Genomic DNA, 15,613 nt, shown 5'->3' on the forward strand with positions numbered 1-15,613 from the left:
ATGAAATGCGAAAAGGTGTTTACAATTGTTTTTCAATTTAGCAGGCGCATTCCCTCAGCCTCGTTGGCGCAGTTGGCAGCGTGTCAGTCTCATAATCTGAAGGTCGTGAGTTCAAGCCTCACACGAGGCAGGTTTTTCGTAGAATGGACAGCTTCGACATATGTACGGTCCTCTACCTTCCAGAGACAGCATTGGTAATCCAAAGGTCAAAGGAATAAAGTCTTCAGCACAACAAGTGTTCTTTCCGTGAACTCCAGCTCCCCTCTCTAGTACCGAGACTTGTGCCAGTCAAGGAGCTTAGACTTCAACACCTGCACATTTTCACACCACTAGAATGACATGAAACAGAACAAAGGAAAAAGGGAGGGTATGCTATAAAGATGTTTTGAGACAGTTCTACCTTCTCTCCATCTCTTGAGTAGACGTGAGGGCTGGGCAGCCTCCGAAACTGTTTTACAACAAAACATTCTGTCCCAAGTACTAACCTCATTAGTCTGAAGACAATTAATGAAGACTCAATTAAGGGCGTCAATGCTATTGCCTTTGTGAAATGCGAAAAGATGTTTACATTTTTTCAATTTAGCATGCTTTTTCCCTCAGCCTCGGAAGTTCAGTGGTGATGAGGATAGATGTGATGAGGTGTTTACATTTTTTGTCAAGCCTGACACGAGGCAGGTCTATTGTAGAATGGCCAGCTTGGACATATGTGCAGTCCTCTACCTTCTAGAGAGAGCATTGGTAATGCAAAGGACAAAGGAATAAAGGCTTTAGGAGAACAAGTGTTTTTTTCCGTGAACTCTAGATGCTTAAAGCATATATAAAACCTAAAATTCAAGCCGAACTAAAGCGGACATCCAGGAATTGCGCTCCCCTGTCTAATACCCAAGATGTGTGCCAGTCAAGGAGCTTAGATTTCAACACCTGCAAATTTTCACACCACTAGAAGGGCATGAAACACAACAAAAGAAAAAGGGAAGGTATGCTATAAAGAAACTGTTTTACCATCCAACAAAACATTCTGTCCCAAGTACTAACCTCAATAGTCTGAAGACAATTAATGAAGACTCAATTAAGGGCGTCAATGCTATTGCCTTTGTGAAATGCGAAAAGATGTTTACATTTTTTCAATTTAGCATGCTTTTTCCCTCAGCCTCGGTAGTTCAGTGGTGATGAGGATAGATGTGATGAGGTGTTTACATTTTTTGTCAAGCCTGACACGAGGCAGGTCTATTGTAGAATGGCCAGCTTGGACATATGTGCGGTCCTCTACCTTCCAGAGACAGCATTGGTAATCCAAAGGTCAAAGGAATAAAGTCTTCAGCACAACAAGTGTTCTTTCCGTGAACTCCAGCTCCCCTCTCTAGTACCGAGATTTGTGCCAGTCAAGGAGCTTAGACTTCAACACCTGCACATTTTCACACCACTAGAATGACATGAAACAGAACAAAGGAAAAAGGGAGGGTATTCTATAAAGATGTTTTGAGACAGTTCTACCTTCTCTCCATCTCTTGAGTAGACGTGAGGGCTGGGCAGCCTCCGAAACTGTTTTACCATCCAACAAAACATTCTGTCCCAAGTACTAACCTCATTAGTCTGAAGACAATTAATGAAGACTCAATTAAGGGCGTCAATGCTATTGCCTTTGTGAAATGCGAAAAGATGTTTACATTTTTTCAATTTAGCATGCTTTTTCCCTCAGCCTCGGTAGTTCAGTGGTGATGAGGATAGATGTGATGAGGTGGTGTTTACATTTTTTGTCAAGCCTGACACGAGGCAGGTCTATTGTAGAATGGCCAGCTTGGACATATGTGCAGTCCTCTACCTTCTAGAGAGAGCATTGGTAATGCAAAGGACAAAGGAATAAAGGCTTTAGGAGAACAAGTGTTTTTTTCCGTGAACTCTAGATGCTTAAAGCATATATAAAACCTAAAATTCAAGCCAAACTAAAGCGGACATCCAGGAATTGCGCTCCCCTGTCTAATACCCAAGATGTGTGCCAGTCAAGGAGCTTAGATTTCAACACCTGCAAATTTTCACACCACTAGAAGGGCATGAAACAGAACAAAGGAAAAAGGGAAGGTATGCTATAAAGATGTTTTAAGACATTTCTACCTTCTCTCCATCTGTTGAGTAGACGTGATGGGTGGACAGCTTCCGAAACAGTTTTACCTTTCAACAAAACATTCTGTCCCAAGTACAAATGTCATTAGTGCGACTGTCCAGTGGTGCAGTGGAACACAATGTGGGCATTGGTAGTTCAGTGGTGATGAGGTTAGTATGTGGTTTAGTATGTAGTACTGATGGACCATCAAGAAAAAGATTCTGTCTACACGCGATGGCGTCTTCAATGGAACTCCTTTTTCCAACATGTGGGCATTGGTGGTTCAGTGGTCGAATTCTCGCCTGCCACGCGGGAGACCCGGGTTCGATTCCCGGCCAATGCAAGCACCTCTTTAAAAGTCTCACAACTCAAAATGAGCGCAGCTTGACTGACTGATATGCAGTAACAGAGGTCTCAGCCTTCTATTTATTCTCAGGACAATTAATGAAGACCCAATTAAGTGTGTCAATGCTATTGTCTTTATGAAATGCGAAAAGGTGTTTACAATTGTTTTTCAATTTAGCAGGCGCATTCCCTCAGCCTCGTTGGCGCAGTTGGCAGCGCGTCAGTCTCATAATCTGAAGGTCGTGAGTTCAAGCCTCACACGAGGCAGGTTTTTCGTAGAATGGACAGCTTCGACATATGTGCGGTCCTCTACCTTCCAGAGACAGCATTGGTAATCCAAAGGTCAAAGGAATAAAGTCTTCAGCACAACAAGTGTTCTTTCCGTGAACTCCAGCTCCCCTCTCTAGTACCGAGACTTGTGCCAGTCAAGGAGCTTAGACTTCAACACCTGCACATTTTCACACCACTAGAATGACATGAAACAGAACAAAGGAAAAAGGGAGGGTATGCTATAAAGATGTTTTGAGACAGTTCTACCTTCTCTCCATCTCTTGAGTAGACTTGAGGGCTGGGCAGCCTCCGAAACTGTTTTACAACAAAACATTCTGTCCCAAGTACTAACCTCAATAGTCTGAAGACAATTAATGAAGACTCAATTAAGGGCGTCAATGCTATTGCCTTTGTGAAATGCGAAAAGATGTTTACATTTTTTCAATTTAGCATGCTTTTTCCCTCAGCCTCGGAAGTTCAGTGGTGATGAGGATAGATGTGATGAGGTGTTTACATTTTTTGTCAAGCCTGACACGAGGCAGGTCTATTGTAGAATGGCCAGCTTGGACATATGTGCAGTCCTCTACCTTCTAGAGAGAGCATTGGTAATGCAAAGGACAAAGGAATAAAGGCTTTAGGAGAACAAGTGTTTTTTTCCGTGAACTCTAGATGCTTAAAGCATATATAAAACCTAAAATTCAAGCCGAACTAAAGCGGACATCCAGGAATTGCGCTCCCCTGTCTAATACCCAAGATGTGTGCCAGTCAAGGAGCTTAGATTTCAGCACCTGCAAATTTTCACACCACTAGAAGGGCATGAAACACAACAAAAGAAAAAGGGAAGGTATGCTATAAAGAAACTGTTTTACCATCCAACAAAACATTCTGTCCCAAGTACTAACCTCAATAGTCTGAAGACAATTAATGAAGACTCAATTAAGGGCGTCAATGCTATTGCCTTTGTGAAATGCGAAAAGATGTTTACATTTTTTCAATTTAGCATGCTTTTTCCCTCAGCCTCGGTAGTTCAGTGGTGATGAGGATAGATGTGATGAGGTGTTTACATTTTTTGTCAAGCCTGACACGAGGCAGGTCTATTGTAGAATGGCCAGCTTGGACATATGTGCGGTCCTCTACCTTCCAGAGACAGCATTGGTAATCCAAAGGTCAAAGGAATAAAGTCTTCAGCACAACAAGTGTTCTTTCCGTGAACTCCAGCTCCCCTCTCTAGTACCGAGATTTGTGCCAGTCAAGGAGCTTAGACTTCAACACCTGCACATTTTCACACCACTAGAATGACATGAAACAGAACAAAGGAAAAAGGGAGGGTATTCTATAAAGATGTTTTGAGACAGTTCTACCTTCTCTCCATCTCTTGAGTAGACGTGAGGGCTGGGCAGCCTCCGAAACTGTTTTACCATCCAACAAAACATTCTGTCCCAAGTACTAACCTCATTAGTCTGAAGACAATTAATGAAGACTCAATTAAGGGCGTCAATGCTATTGCCTTTGTGAAATGCGAAAAGATGTTTACATTTTTTCAATTTAGCATGCTTTTTCCCTCAGCCTCGGTAGTTCAGTGGTGATGAGGATAGATGTGATGAGGTGGTGTTTACATTTTTTGTCAAGCCTGACACGAGGCAGGTCTATTGTAGAATGGCCAGCTTGGACATATGTGCAGTCCTCTACCTTCTAGAGAGAGCATTGGTAATGCAAAGGACAAAGGAATAAAGGCTTTAGGAGAACAAGTGTTTTTTTCCGTGAACTCTAGATGCTTAAAGCATATATAAAACCTAAAATTCAAGCCGAACTAAAGCGGACATCCAGGAATTGCGCTCCCCTGTCTAATACCCAAGATGTGTGCCAGTCAAGGAGCTTAGATTTCAGCACCTGCAAATTTTCACACCACTAGAAGGGCATGAAACACAACAAAAGAAAAAGGGAAGGTATGCTATAAAGAAACTGTTTTACCATCCAACAAAACATTCTGTCCCAAGTACTAACCTCAATAGTCTGAAGACAATTAATGAAGACTCAATTAAGGGCGTCAATGCTATTGCCTTTGTGAAATGCGAAAAGATGTTTACATTTTTTCAATTTAGCATGCTTTTTCCCTCAGCCTCGGTAGTTCAGTGGTGATGAGGATAGATGTGATGAGGTGTTTACATTTTTTGTCAAGCCTGACACGAGGCAGGTCTATTGTAGAATGGCCAGCTTGGACATATGTGCGGTCCTCTACCTTCCAGAGACAGCATTGGTAATCCAAAGGTCAAAGGAATAAAGTCTTCAGCACAACAAGTGTTCTTTCCGTGAACTCCAGCTCCCCTCTCTAGTACCGAGATTTGTGCCAGTCAAGGAGCTTAGACTTCAACACCTGCACATTTTCACACCACTAGAATGACATGAAACAGAACAAAGGAAAAAGGGAGGGTATTCTATAAAGATGTTTTGAGACAGTTCTACCTTCTCTCCATCTCTTGAGTAGACGTGAGGGCTGGGCAGCCTCCGAAACTGTTTTACCATCCAACAAAACATTCTGTCCCAAGTACTAACCTCATTAGTCTGAAGACAATTAATGAAGACTCAATTAAGGGCGTCAATGCTATTGCCTTTGTGAAATGCGAAAAGATGTTTACATTTTTTCAATTTAGCATGCTTTTTCCCTCAGCCTCGGTAGTTCAGTGGTGATGAGGATAGATGTGATGAGGTGGTGTTTACATTTTTTGTCAAGCCTGACACGAGGCAGGTCTATTGTAGAATGGCCAGCTTGGACATATGTGCAGTCCTCTACCTTCTAGAGAGAGCATTGGTAATGCAAAGGACAAAGGAATAAAGGCTTTAGGAGAACAAGTGTTTTTTTCCGTGAACTCTAGATGCTTAAAGCATATATAAAACCTAAAATTCAAGCCAAACTAAAGCGGACATCCAGGAATTGCGCTCCCCTGTCTAATACCCAAGATGTGTGCCAGTCAAGGAGCTTAGATTTCAACACCTGCAAATTTTCACACCACTAGAAGGGCATGAAACAGAACAAAGGAAAAAGGGAAGGTATGCTATAAAGATGTTTTAAGACATTTCTACCTTCTCTCCATCTGTTGAGTAGACGTGATGGGTGGACAGCTTCCGAAACAGTTTTACCTTTCAACAAAACATTCTGTCCCAAGTACAAATGTCATTAGTGCGACTGTCCAGTGGTGCAGTGGAACACAATGTGGGCATTGGTAGTTCAGTGGTGATGAGGTTAGTATGTGGTTTAGTACGTAGTACTGATGGACCATCAAAAAACATTCTGTCTACACGCGATGGCGTCTTCAATGGAACTCCTTTCTCCAGCACATGGGCATTGGTGGTTCAGTGGTCGAATTCTCGCCTCTGCATCTGCAAATTCTCACCCCACTAGAATGGCATGAAACACAACAAAGGGAAAAAGGAAGGTATGCTATAAAGATTATTTAAGACACTTCTACCTTCTCTCCATCTCTTGAGTAGACACGAGGGTTGGGCAGTTTCCGAAACTGTTTTACCTTTCAGCAAAACATTCTGTCCCAAGTACAAATGTCATTAGTGCGACTGTCCAGTGGTGCAGTGGAACACAATGTGGGCATTGGTAGTTCAGTGGTGATGAGGTTAGTATGTGGTTTAGTATGTAGTACTGATGGACCATCAAGAAAAAGATTCTGTCTACACGCGATGGCGTCTTCAATGGAACTCCTTTTTCCAACACGTGGGCATTGGTGGTTCAGTGGTCGAATTCTCGCCTGCCACGCGGGAGACCCGGGTTCGATTCCCGGCCAATGCAAGCACCTCTTTAAAAGTCTCACAACTCAAAATGAGCGCAGCTTGACTGACTGATATGCAGTAACAGAGGTCTCAGCCTTCTATTTATTCTCAGGACAATTAATGAAGACCCAATTAAGTGTGTCAATGCTATTGTCTTTATGAAATGCGAAAAGGTGTTTACAATTGTTTTTCAATTTAGCAGGCGCATTCCCTCAGCCTCGTTGGCGCAGTTGGCAGCGCGTCAGTCTCATAATCTGAAGGTCGTGAGTTCAAGCCTCACACGAGGCAGGTTTTTCGTAGAATGGACAGCTTCGACATATGTGCGGTCCTCTACCTTCCAGAGACAGCATTGGTAATCCAAAGGTCAAAGGAATAAAGTCTTCAGCACAACAAGTGTTCTTTCCGTGAACTCCAGCTCCCCTCTCTAGTACCGAGACTTGTGCCAGTCAAGGAGCTTAGACTTCAACACCTGCACATTTTCACACCACTAGAATGACATGAAACAGAACAAAGGAAAAAGGGAGGGTATGCTATAAAGATGTTTTGAGACAGTTCTACCTTCTCTCCATCTCTTGAGTAGACGTGAGGGCTGGGCAGCCTCCGAAACTGTTTTACAACAAAACATTCTGTCCCAAGTACTAACCTCATTAGTCTGAAGACAATTAATGAAGACTCAATTAAGGGCGTCAATGCTATTGCCTTTGTGAAATGCGAAAAGATGTTTACATTTTTTCAATTTAGCATGCTTTTTCCCTCAGCCTCGGAAGTTCAGTGGTGATGAGGATAGATGTGATGAGGTGTTTACATTTTTTGTCAAGCCTGACACGAGGCAGGTCTATTGTAGAATGGCCAGCTTGGACATATGTGCAGTCCTCTACCTTCTAGAGAGAGCATTGGTAATGCAAAGGACAAAGGAATAAAGGCTTTAGGAGAACAAGTGTTTTTTTCCGTGAACTCTAGATGCTTAAAGCATATATAAAACCTAAAATTCAAGCCGAACTAAAGCGGACATCCAGGAATTGCGCTCCCCTGTCTAATACCCAAGATGTGTGCCAGTCAAGGAGCTTAGATTTCAACACCTGCAAATTTTCACACCACTAGAAGGGCATGAAACACAACAAAAGAAAAAGGGAAGGTATGCTATAAAGAAACTGTTTTACCATCCAACAAAACATTCTGTCCCAAGTACTAACCTCAATAGTCTGAAGACAATTAATGAAGACTCAATTAAGGGCGTCAATGCTATTGCCTTTGTGAAATGCGAAAAGATGTTTACATTTTTTCAATTTAGCATGCTTTTTCCCTCAGCCTCGGTAGTTCAGTGGTGATGAGGATAGATGTGATGAGGTGTTTACATTTTTTGTCAAGCCTGACACGAGGCAGGTCTATTGTAGAATGGCCAGCTTGGACATATGTGCGGTCCTCTACCTTCCAGAGACAGCATTGGTAATCCAAAGGTCAAAGGAATAAAGTCTTCAGCACAACAAGTGTTCTTTCCGTGAACTCCAGCTCCCCTCTCTAGTACCGAGATTTGTGCCAGTCAAGGAGCTTAGACTTCAACACCTGCACATTTTCACACCACTAGAATGACATGAAACAGAACAAAGGAAAAAGGGAGGGTATTCTATAAAGATGTTTTGAGACAGTTCTACCTTCTCTCCATCTCTTGAGTAGACGTGAGGGCTGGGCAGCCTCCGAAACTGTTTTACCATCCAACAAAACATTCTGTCCCAAGTACTAACCTCATTAGTCTGAAGACAATTAATGAAGACTCAATTAAGGGCGTCAATGCTATTGCCTTTGTGAAATGCGAAAAGATGTTTACATTTTTTCAATTTAGCATGCTTTTTCCCTCAGCCTCGGTAGTTCAGTGGTGATGAGGATAGATGTGATGAGGTGGTGTTTACATTTTTTGTCAAGCCTGACACGAGGCAGGTCTATTGTAGAATGGCCAGCTTGGACATATGTGCAGTCCTCTACCTTCTAGAGAGAGCATTGGTAATGCAAAGGACAAAGGAATAAAGGCTTTAGGAGAACAAGTGTTTTTTTCCGTGAACTCTAGATGCTTAAAGCATATATAAAACCTAAAATTCAAGCCAAACTAAAGCGGACATCCAGGAATTGCGCTCCCCTGTCTAATACCCAAGATGTGTGCCAGTCAAGGAGCTTAGATTTCAACACCTGCAAATTTTCACACCACTAGAAGGGCATGAAACAGAACAAAGGAAAAAGGGAAGGTATGCTATAAAGATGTTTTAAGACATTTCTACCTTCTCTCCATCTGTTGAGTAGACGTGATGGGTGGACAGCTTCCGAAACAGTTTTACCTTTCAACAAAACATTCTGTCCCAAGTACAAATGTCATTAGTGCGACTGTCCAGTGGTGCAGTGGAACACAATGTGGGCATTGGTAGTTCAGTGGTGATGAGGTTAGTATGTGGTTTAGTACGTAGTACTGATGGACCATCAAAAAACATTCTGTCTACACGCGATGGCGTCTTCAATGGAACTCCTTTCTCCGGCACATGGGCATTGGTGGTTCAGTGGTCGAATTCTCGCCTCTGCATCTGCAAATTCTCACCCCACTAGAATGGCATGAAACACAACAAAGGGAAAAAGGAAGGTATGCTATAAAGATGATTTAAGACACTTCTACCTTCTGTCCATCTCTTGAGTAGACACGAGGGTTGGGCAGTTTCCGAAACTGTTTTACCTTTCAGCAAAACATTCTGTCCCAAGTACAAATGTCATTAGTGCGACTGTCCAGTGGTGCAGTGGAACACAATGTGGGCATTGGTAGTTCAGTGGTGATGAGGTTAGTATGTGGTTTAGTATGTAGTACTGATGGACCATCAAGAAAAAGATTCTGTCTACACGCGATGGCGTCTTCAATGGAACTCCTTTTTCCAACACGTGGGCATTGGTGGTTCAGTGGTCGAATTCTCGCCTGCCACGCGGGAGACCCGGGTTCGATTCCCGGCCAATGCAAGCACCTCTTTAAAAGTCTCACAACTCAAAATGAGCGCAGCTTGACTGACTGATATGCAGTAACAGAGGTCTCAGCCTTCTATTTATTCTCAGGACAATTAATGAAGACCCAATTAAGTGTGTCAATGCTATTGTCTTTATGAAATGCGAAAAGGTGTTTACAATTGTTTTTCAATTTAGCAGGCGCATTCCCTCAGCCTCGTTGGCGCAGTTGGCAGCGTGTCAGTCTCATAATCTGAAGGTCGTGAGTTCAAGCCTCACACGAGGCAGGTTTTTCGTAGAATGGACAGCTTCGACATATGTGCGGTCCTCTACCTTCCAGAGACAGCATTGGTAATCCAAAGGTCAAAGGAATAAAGTCTTCAGCACAACAAGTGTTCTTTCCGTGAACTCCAGCTCCCCTCTCTAGTACCGAGACTTGTGCCAGTCAAGGAGCTTAGACTTCAACACCTGCACATTTTCACACCACTAGAATGACATGAAACAGAACAAAGGAAAAAGGGAGGGTATGCTATAAAGATGTTTTGAGACAGTTCTACCTTCTCTCCATCTCTTGAGTAGACGTGAGGGCTGGGCAGCCTCCGAAACTGTTTTACAACAAAACATTCTGTCCCAAGTACTAACCTCATTAGTCTGAAGACAATTAATGAAGACTCAATTAAGGGCGTCAATGCTATTGCCTTTGTGAAATGCGAAAAGATGTTTACATTTTTTCAATTTAGCATGCTTTTTCCCTCAGCCTCGGAAGTTCAGTGGTGATGAGGATAGATGTGATGAGGTGTTTACATTTTTTGTCAAGCCTGACACGAGGCAGGTCTATTGTAGAATGGCCAGCTTGGACATATGTGCAGTCCTCTACCTTCTAGAGAGAGCATTGGTAATGCAAAGGACAAAGGAATAAAGGCTTTAGGAGAACAAGTGTTTTTTTCCGTGAACTCTAGATGCTTAAAGCATATATAAAACCTAAAATTCAAGCCGAACTAAAGCGGACATCCAGGAATTGCGCTCCCCTGTCTAATACCCAAGATGTGTGCCAGTCAAGGAGCTTAGATTTCAACACCTGCAAATTTTCACACCACTAGAAGGGCATGAAACACAACAAAAGAAAAAGGGAAGGTATGCTATAAAGAAACTGTTTTACCATCCAACAAAACATTCTGTCCCAAGTACTAACCTCAATAGTCTGAAGACAATTAATGAAGACTCAATTAAGGGCGTCAATGCTATTGCCTTTGTGAAATGCGAAAAGATGTTTACATTTTTTCAATTTAGCATGCTTTTTCCCTCAGCCTCGGTAGTTCAGTGGTGATGAGGATAGATGTGATGAGGTGTTTACATTTTTTGTCAAGCCTGACACGAGGCAGGTCTATTGTAGAATGGCCAGCTTGGACATATGTGCGGTCCTCTACCTTCCAGAGACAGCATTGGTAATCCAAAGGTCAAAGGAATAAAGTCTTCAGCACAACAAGTGTTCTTTCCGTGAACTCCAGCTCCCCTCTCTAGTACCGAGATTTGTGCCAGTCAAGGAGCTTAGACTTCAACACCTGCACATTTTCACACCACTAGAATGACATGAAACAGAACAAAGGAAAAAGGGAGGGTATTCTATAAAGATGTTTTGAGACAGTTCTACCTTCTCTCCATCTCTTGAGTAGACGTGAGGGCTGGGCAGCCTCCGAAACTGTTTTACCATCCAACAAAACATTCTGTCCCAAGTACTAACCTCATTAGTCTGAAGACAATTAATGAAGACTCAATTAAGGGCGTCAATGCTATTGCCTTTGTGAAATGCGAAAAGATGTTTACATTTTTTCAATTTAGCATGCTTTTTCCCTCAGCCTCGGTAGTTCAGTGGTGATGAGGATAGATGTGATGAGGTGGTGTTTACATTTTTTGTCAAGCCTGACACGAGGCAGGTCTATTGTAGAATGGCCAGCTTGGACATATGTGCAGTCCTCTACCTTCTAGAGAGAGCATTGGTAATGCAAAGGACAAAGGAATAAAGGCTTTAGGAGAACAAGTGTTTTTTTCCGTGAACTCTAGATGCTTAAAGCATATATAAAACCTAAAATTCAAGCCAAACTAAAGCGGACATCCAGGAATTGCGCTCCCCTGTCTAATACCCAAGATGTGTGCCAGTCAAGGAGCTTAGATTTCAACACCTGCAAATTTTCACACCACTAGAAGGGCATGAAACAGAACAAAGGAAAAAGGGAAGGTATGCTATAAAGATGTTTTAAGACATTTCTACCTTCTCTCCATCTGTTGAGTAGACGTGATGGGTGGACAGCTTCCGAAACAGTTTTACCTTTCAACAAAACATTCTGTCCCAAGTACAAATGTCATTAGTGCGACTGTCCAGTGGTGCAGTGGAACACAATGTGGGCATTGGTAGTTCAGTGGTGATGAGGTTAGTATGTGGTTTAGTATGTAGTACTGATGGACCATCAAGAAAAAGATTCTGTCTACACGCGATGGCGTCTTCAATGGAACTCCTTTTTCCAACACGTGGGCATTGGTGGTTCAGTGGTCGAATTCTCGCCTGCCACGCGGGAGACCCGGGTTCGATTCCCGGCCAATGCAAGCACCTCTTTAAAAGTCTCACAACTCAAAATGAGCGCAGCTTGACTGACTGATATGCAGTAACAGAGGTCTCAGCCTTCTATTTATTCTCAGGACAATTAATGAAGACCCAATTAAGTGTGTCAATGCTATTGTCTTTATGAAATGCGAAAAGGTGTTTACAATTGTTTTTCAATTTAGCATGCGCATTCCCTCAGCCTCGTTGGCGCAGTTGGCAGCGTGTCAGTCTCATAATCTGAAGGTCGTGAGTTCAAGCCTCACACGAGGCAGGTTTTTCGTAGAATGGACAGCTTCGACATATGTGCGGTCCTCTACCTTCCAGAGACAGCATTGGTAATCCAAAGGTCAAAGGAATAAAGTCTTCAGCACAACAAGTGTTCTTTCCGTGAACTCCAGCTCCCCTCTCTAGTACCGAGACTTGTGCCAGTCAAGGAGCTTAGACTTCAACACCTGCACATTTTCACACCACTAGAATGACATGAAACAGAACAAAGGAAAAAGGGAGGGTATGCTATAAAGATGTTTTGAGACAGTTCTACCTTCTCTCCATCTCTTGAGTAGACGTGAGGGCTGGGGAGCCTCCGAAACTGTTTTACAACAAAACATTCTGTCCCAAGTACTAACCTCATTAGTCTGAAGACAATTAATGAAGACTCAATTAAGGGCGTCAATGCTATTGCCTTTGTGAAATGCGAAAAGATGTTTACATTTTTTCAATTTAGCATGCTTTTTCCCTCAGCCTCGGAAGTTCAGTGGTGATGAGGATAGATGTGATGAGGTGTTTACATTTTTTGTCAAGCCTGACACGAGGCAGGTCTATTGTAGAATGGCCAGCTTGGACATATGTGCAGTCCTCTACCTTCTAGAGAGAGCATTGGTAATGCAAAGGACAAAGGAATAAAGGCTTTAGGAGAACAAGTGTTTTTTTCCGTGAACTCTAGATGCTTAAAGCATATATAAAACCTAAAATTCAAGCCGAACTAAAGCGGACATCCAGGAATTGCGCTCCCCTGTCTAATACCCAAGATGTGTGCCAGTCAAGGAGCTTAGATTTCAACACCTGCAAATTTTCACACCACTAGAAGGGCATGAAACACAACAAAAGAAAAAGGGAAGGTATGCTATAAAGAAACTGTTTTACCATCCAACAAAACATTCTGTCCCAAGTACTAACCTCAATAGTCTGAAGACAATTAATGAAGACTCAATTAAGGGCGTCAATGCTATTGCCTTTGTGAAATGCGAAAAGATGTTTACATTTTTTCAATTTAGCATGCTTTTTCCCTCAGCCTCGGTAGTTCAGTGGTGATGAGGATAGATGTGATGAGATGTTTACATTTTTTGTCAAGCCTGACACGAGGCAGGTCTATTGTAGAATGGCCAGCTTGGACATATGTGCGGTCCTCTACCTTCCAGAGACAGCATTGGTAATCCAAAGGTCAAAGGAATAAAGTCTTCAGCACAACAAGTGTTCTTTCCGTGAACTCCAGCTCCCCTCTCTAGTACCGAGATTTGTGCCAGTCAAGGAGCTTAGACTTCAACACCTGCACATTTTCACACCACTAGAATGACATGAAACAGAACAAAGGAAAAAGGGAGGGTATTCTATAAAGATGTTTTGAGACAGTTCTACCTTCTCTCCATCTCTTGAGTAGACGTGAGGGCTGGGCAGCCTCCGAAACTGTTTTACCATCCAACAAAACATTCTGTCCCAAGTACTAACCTCATTAGTCTGAAGACAATTAATGAAGACTCAATTAAGGGCGTCAATGCTATTGCCTTTGTGAAATGCGAAAAGATGTTTACATTTTTTCAATTTAGCATGCTTTTTCCCTCAGCCTCGGTAGTTCAGTGGTGATGAGGATAGATGTGATGAGGTGGTGTTTACATTTTTTGTCAAGCCTGACACGAGGCAGGTCTATTGTAGAATGGCCAGCTTGGACATATGTGCAGTCCTCTACCTTCTAGAGAGAGCATTGGTAATGCAAAGGACAAAGGAATAAAGGCTTTAGGAGAACAAGTGTTTTTTTCCGTGAACTCTAGATGCTTAAAGCATATATAAAACCTAAAATTCAAGCCAAACTAAAGCGGACATCCAGGAATTGCGCTCCCCTGTCTAATACCCAAGATGTGTGCCAGTCAAGGAGCTTAGATTTCAACACCTGCAAATTTTCACACCACTAGAAGGGCATGAAACAGAACAAAGGAAAAAGGGAAGGTATGCTATAAAGATGTTTTAAGACATTTCTACCTTCTCTCCATCTGTTGAGTAGACGTGATGGGTGGACAGCTTCCGAAACAGTTTTACCTTTCAACAAAACATTCTGTCCCAAGTACAAATGTCATTAGTGCGACTGTCCAGTGGTGCAGTGGAACACAATGTGGGCATTGGTAGTTCAGTGGTGATGAGGTTAGTATGTGGTTTAGTATGTAGTACTGATGGACCATCAAAAAACATTCTGTCTACACGCGATGGCGTCTTCAATGGAACTCCTTTTTCCAACACGTGGGCATTGGTGGTTCAGTGGTCGAATTCTCGCCTGCCACGCGGGAGACCCGGGTTCGATTCCCGGCCAATGCAAGCACCTCTTTAAAAGTCTCACAACTCAAAATGAGCGCAGCTTGACTGACTGATATGCAGTAACAGAGGTCTCAGCCTTCTATTTATTCTCAGGACAATTAATGAAGACCCAATTAAGTGTGTCAATGCTATTGTCTTTATGAAATGCGAAAAGGTGTTTACAATTGTTTTTCAATTTAGCAGGCGCATTCCCTCAGCCTCGTTGGCGCAGTTGGCAGCGCGTCAGTCTCATAATCTGAAGGTCGTGAGTTCAAGCCTCACACGAGGCAGGTTTTTCGTAGAATGGACAGCTTCGACATATGTGCGGTCCTCTACCTTCCAGAGACAGCATTGGTAATCCAAAGGTCAAAGGAATAAAGTCTTCAGCACAACAAGTGTTCTTTCCGTGAACTCCAGCTCCCCTCTCTAGTACCGAGACTTGTGCCAGTCAAGGAGCTTAGACTTCAACACCTGCACATTTTCACACCACTAGAATGACATGAAACAGAACAAAGGAAAAAGGGAGGGTATGCTATAAAGATGTTTTGAGACAGTTCTACCTTCTCTCCATCTCTTGAGTAGACGTGAGGGCTGGGCAGCCTCCGAAACTGTTTTACCATCCAACAAAACATTCTGTCCCAAGTACTAACCTCAATACTCTGAAGACAATTAATGAAGACTCAATTAAGGGCGTCAATGCTATTGCCTTTGTGAAATGCGAAAAGATGTTTACATTTTTTCACTTTAGCATGCTTTTTCCCTCAGCCTCGGTAGTTCAGTGGTGATGAGGATAGATGTGATGAGGTGTTTACATTTTTTGTCAAGCCTGACACGAGGCAGGTCTATTGTAGAATGGCCAGCTTGGACATATGTGCAGTCCTCTACCTTCTAGAGAGAGCATTGGTAATGGAAAGGACAAAGGAATAAAGGCTTTAGGAGAACAAGTGTTTTTTTCCGTGAACTCTAGATGCTTAAAGCATATATAA

At 42.7% G+C, this 15,613-nt stretch overlaps 11 non-coding genes across 11 annotated transcripts; all 11 read left to right on the forward strand.

The window, feature by feature from the left end:
* The first annotated feature begins 57 nt into the window (after nt 1-57).
* trnam-cau (transfer RNA methionine (anticodon CAU)) lies at nt 58-130 on the forward strand. The gene has a single exon. It is a non-coding gene; the product is annotated as a tRNA-Met (tRNA).
* Nucleotides 131-2,373: 2,243 nt separating this feature from the next.
* Nucleotides 2,374-2,444, forward strand: trnag-gcc (transfer RNA glycine (anticodon GCC)). Its single transcript has one exon. It is a non-coding gene; the product is annotated as a tRNA-Gly (tRNA).
* A 196-nt stretch (nt 2,445-2,640) lies between these two features.
* Nucleotides 2,641-2,713, forward strand: trnam-cau (transfer RNA methionine (anticodon CAU)). The gene has a single exon. It is a non-coding gene; the product is annotated as a tRNA-Met (tRNA).
* Nucleotides 2,714-6,444: 3,731 nt separating this feature from the next.
* trnag-gcc (transfer RNA glycine (anticodon GCC)) lies at nt 6,445-6,515 on the forward strand. Its single transcript has one exon. It is a non-coding gene; the product is annotated as a tRNA-Gly (tRNA).
* A 196-nt stretch (nt 6,516-6,711) lies between these two features.
* On the forward strand, nt 6,712-6,784 carry trnam-cau (transfer RNA methionine (anticodon CAU)). Its single transcript has one exon. It is a non-coding gene; the product is annotated as a tRNA-Met (tRNA).
* A 2,629-nt stretch (nt 6,785-9,413) lies between these two features.
* Nucleotides 9,414-9,484, forward strand: trnag-gcc (transfer RNA glycine (anticodon GCC)). The gene has a single exon. It is a non-coding gene; the product is annotated as a tRNA-Gly (tRNA).
* A 196-nt stretch (nt 9,485-9,680) lies between these two features.
* On the forward strand, nt 9,681-9,753 carry trnam-cau (transfer RNA methionine (anticodon CAU)). Its single transcript has one exon. It is a non-coding gene; the product is annotated as a tRNA-Met (tRNA).
* A 2,243-nt stretch (nt 9,754-11,996) lies between these two features.
* trnag-gcc (transfer RNA glycine (anticodon GCC)) lies at nt 11,997-12,067 on the forward strand. The gene has a single exon. It is a non-coding gene; the product is annotated as a tRNA-Gly (tRNA).
* Nucleotides 12,068-12,263: 196 nt separating this feature from the next.
* trnam-cau (transfer RNA methionine (anticodon CAU)) lies at nt 12,264-12,336 on the forward strand. Its single transcript has one exon. It is a non-coding gene; the product is annotated as a tRNA-Met (tRNA).
* Nucleotides 12,337-14,577: 2,241 nt separating this feature from the next.
* trnag-gcc (transfer RNA glycine (anticodon GCC)) lies at nt 14,578-14,648 on the forward strand. The gene has a single exon. It is a non-coding gene; the product is annotated as a tRNA-Gly (tRNA).
* Nucleotides 14,649-14,844: 196 nt separating this feature from the next.
* trnam-cau (transfer RNA methionine (anticodon CAU)) lies at nt 14,845-14,917 on the forward strand. The gene has a single exon. It is a non-coding gene; the product is annotated as a tRNA-Met (tRNA).
* Nucleotides 14,918-15,613: the final 696 nt, after the last annotated feature.

Source organism: Channa argus, unplaced genomic scaffold (assembly GCF_033026475.1).
Source record: "Channa argus isolate prfri unplaced genomic scaffold, Channa argus male v1.0 Contig022, whole genome shotgun sequence".
In the NCBI taxonomy this organism is placed as follows: Eukaryota; Metazoa; Chordata; class Actinopteri; order Anabantiformes; family Channidae; genus Channa; species Channa argus.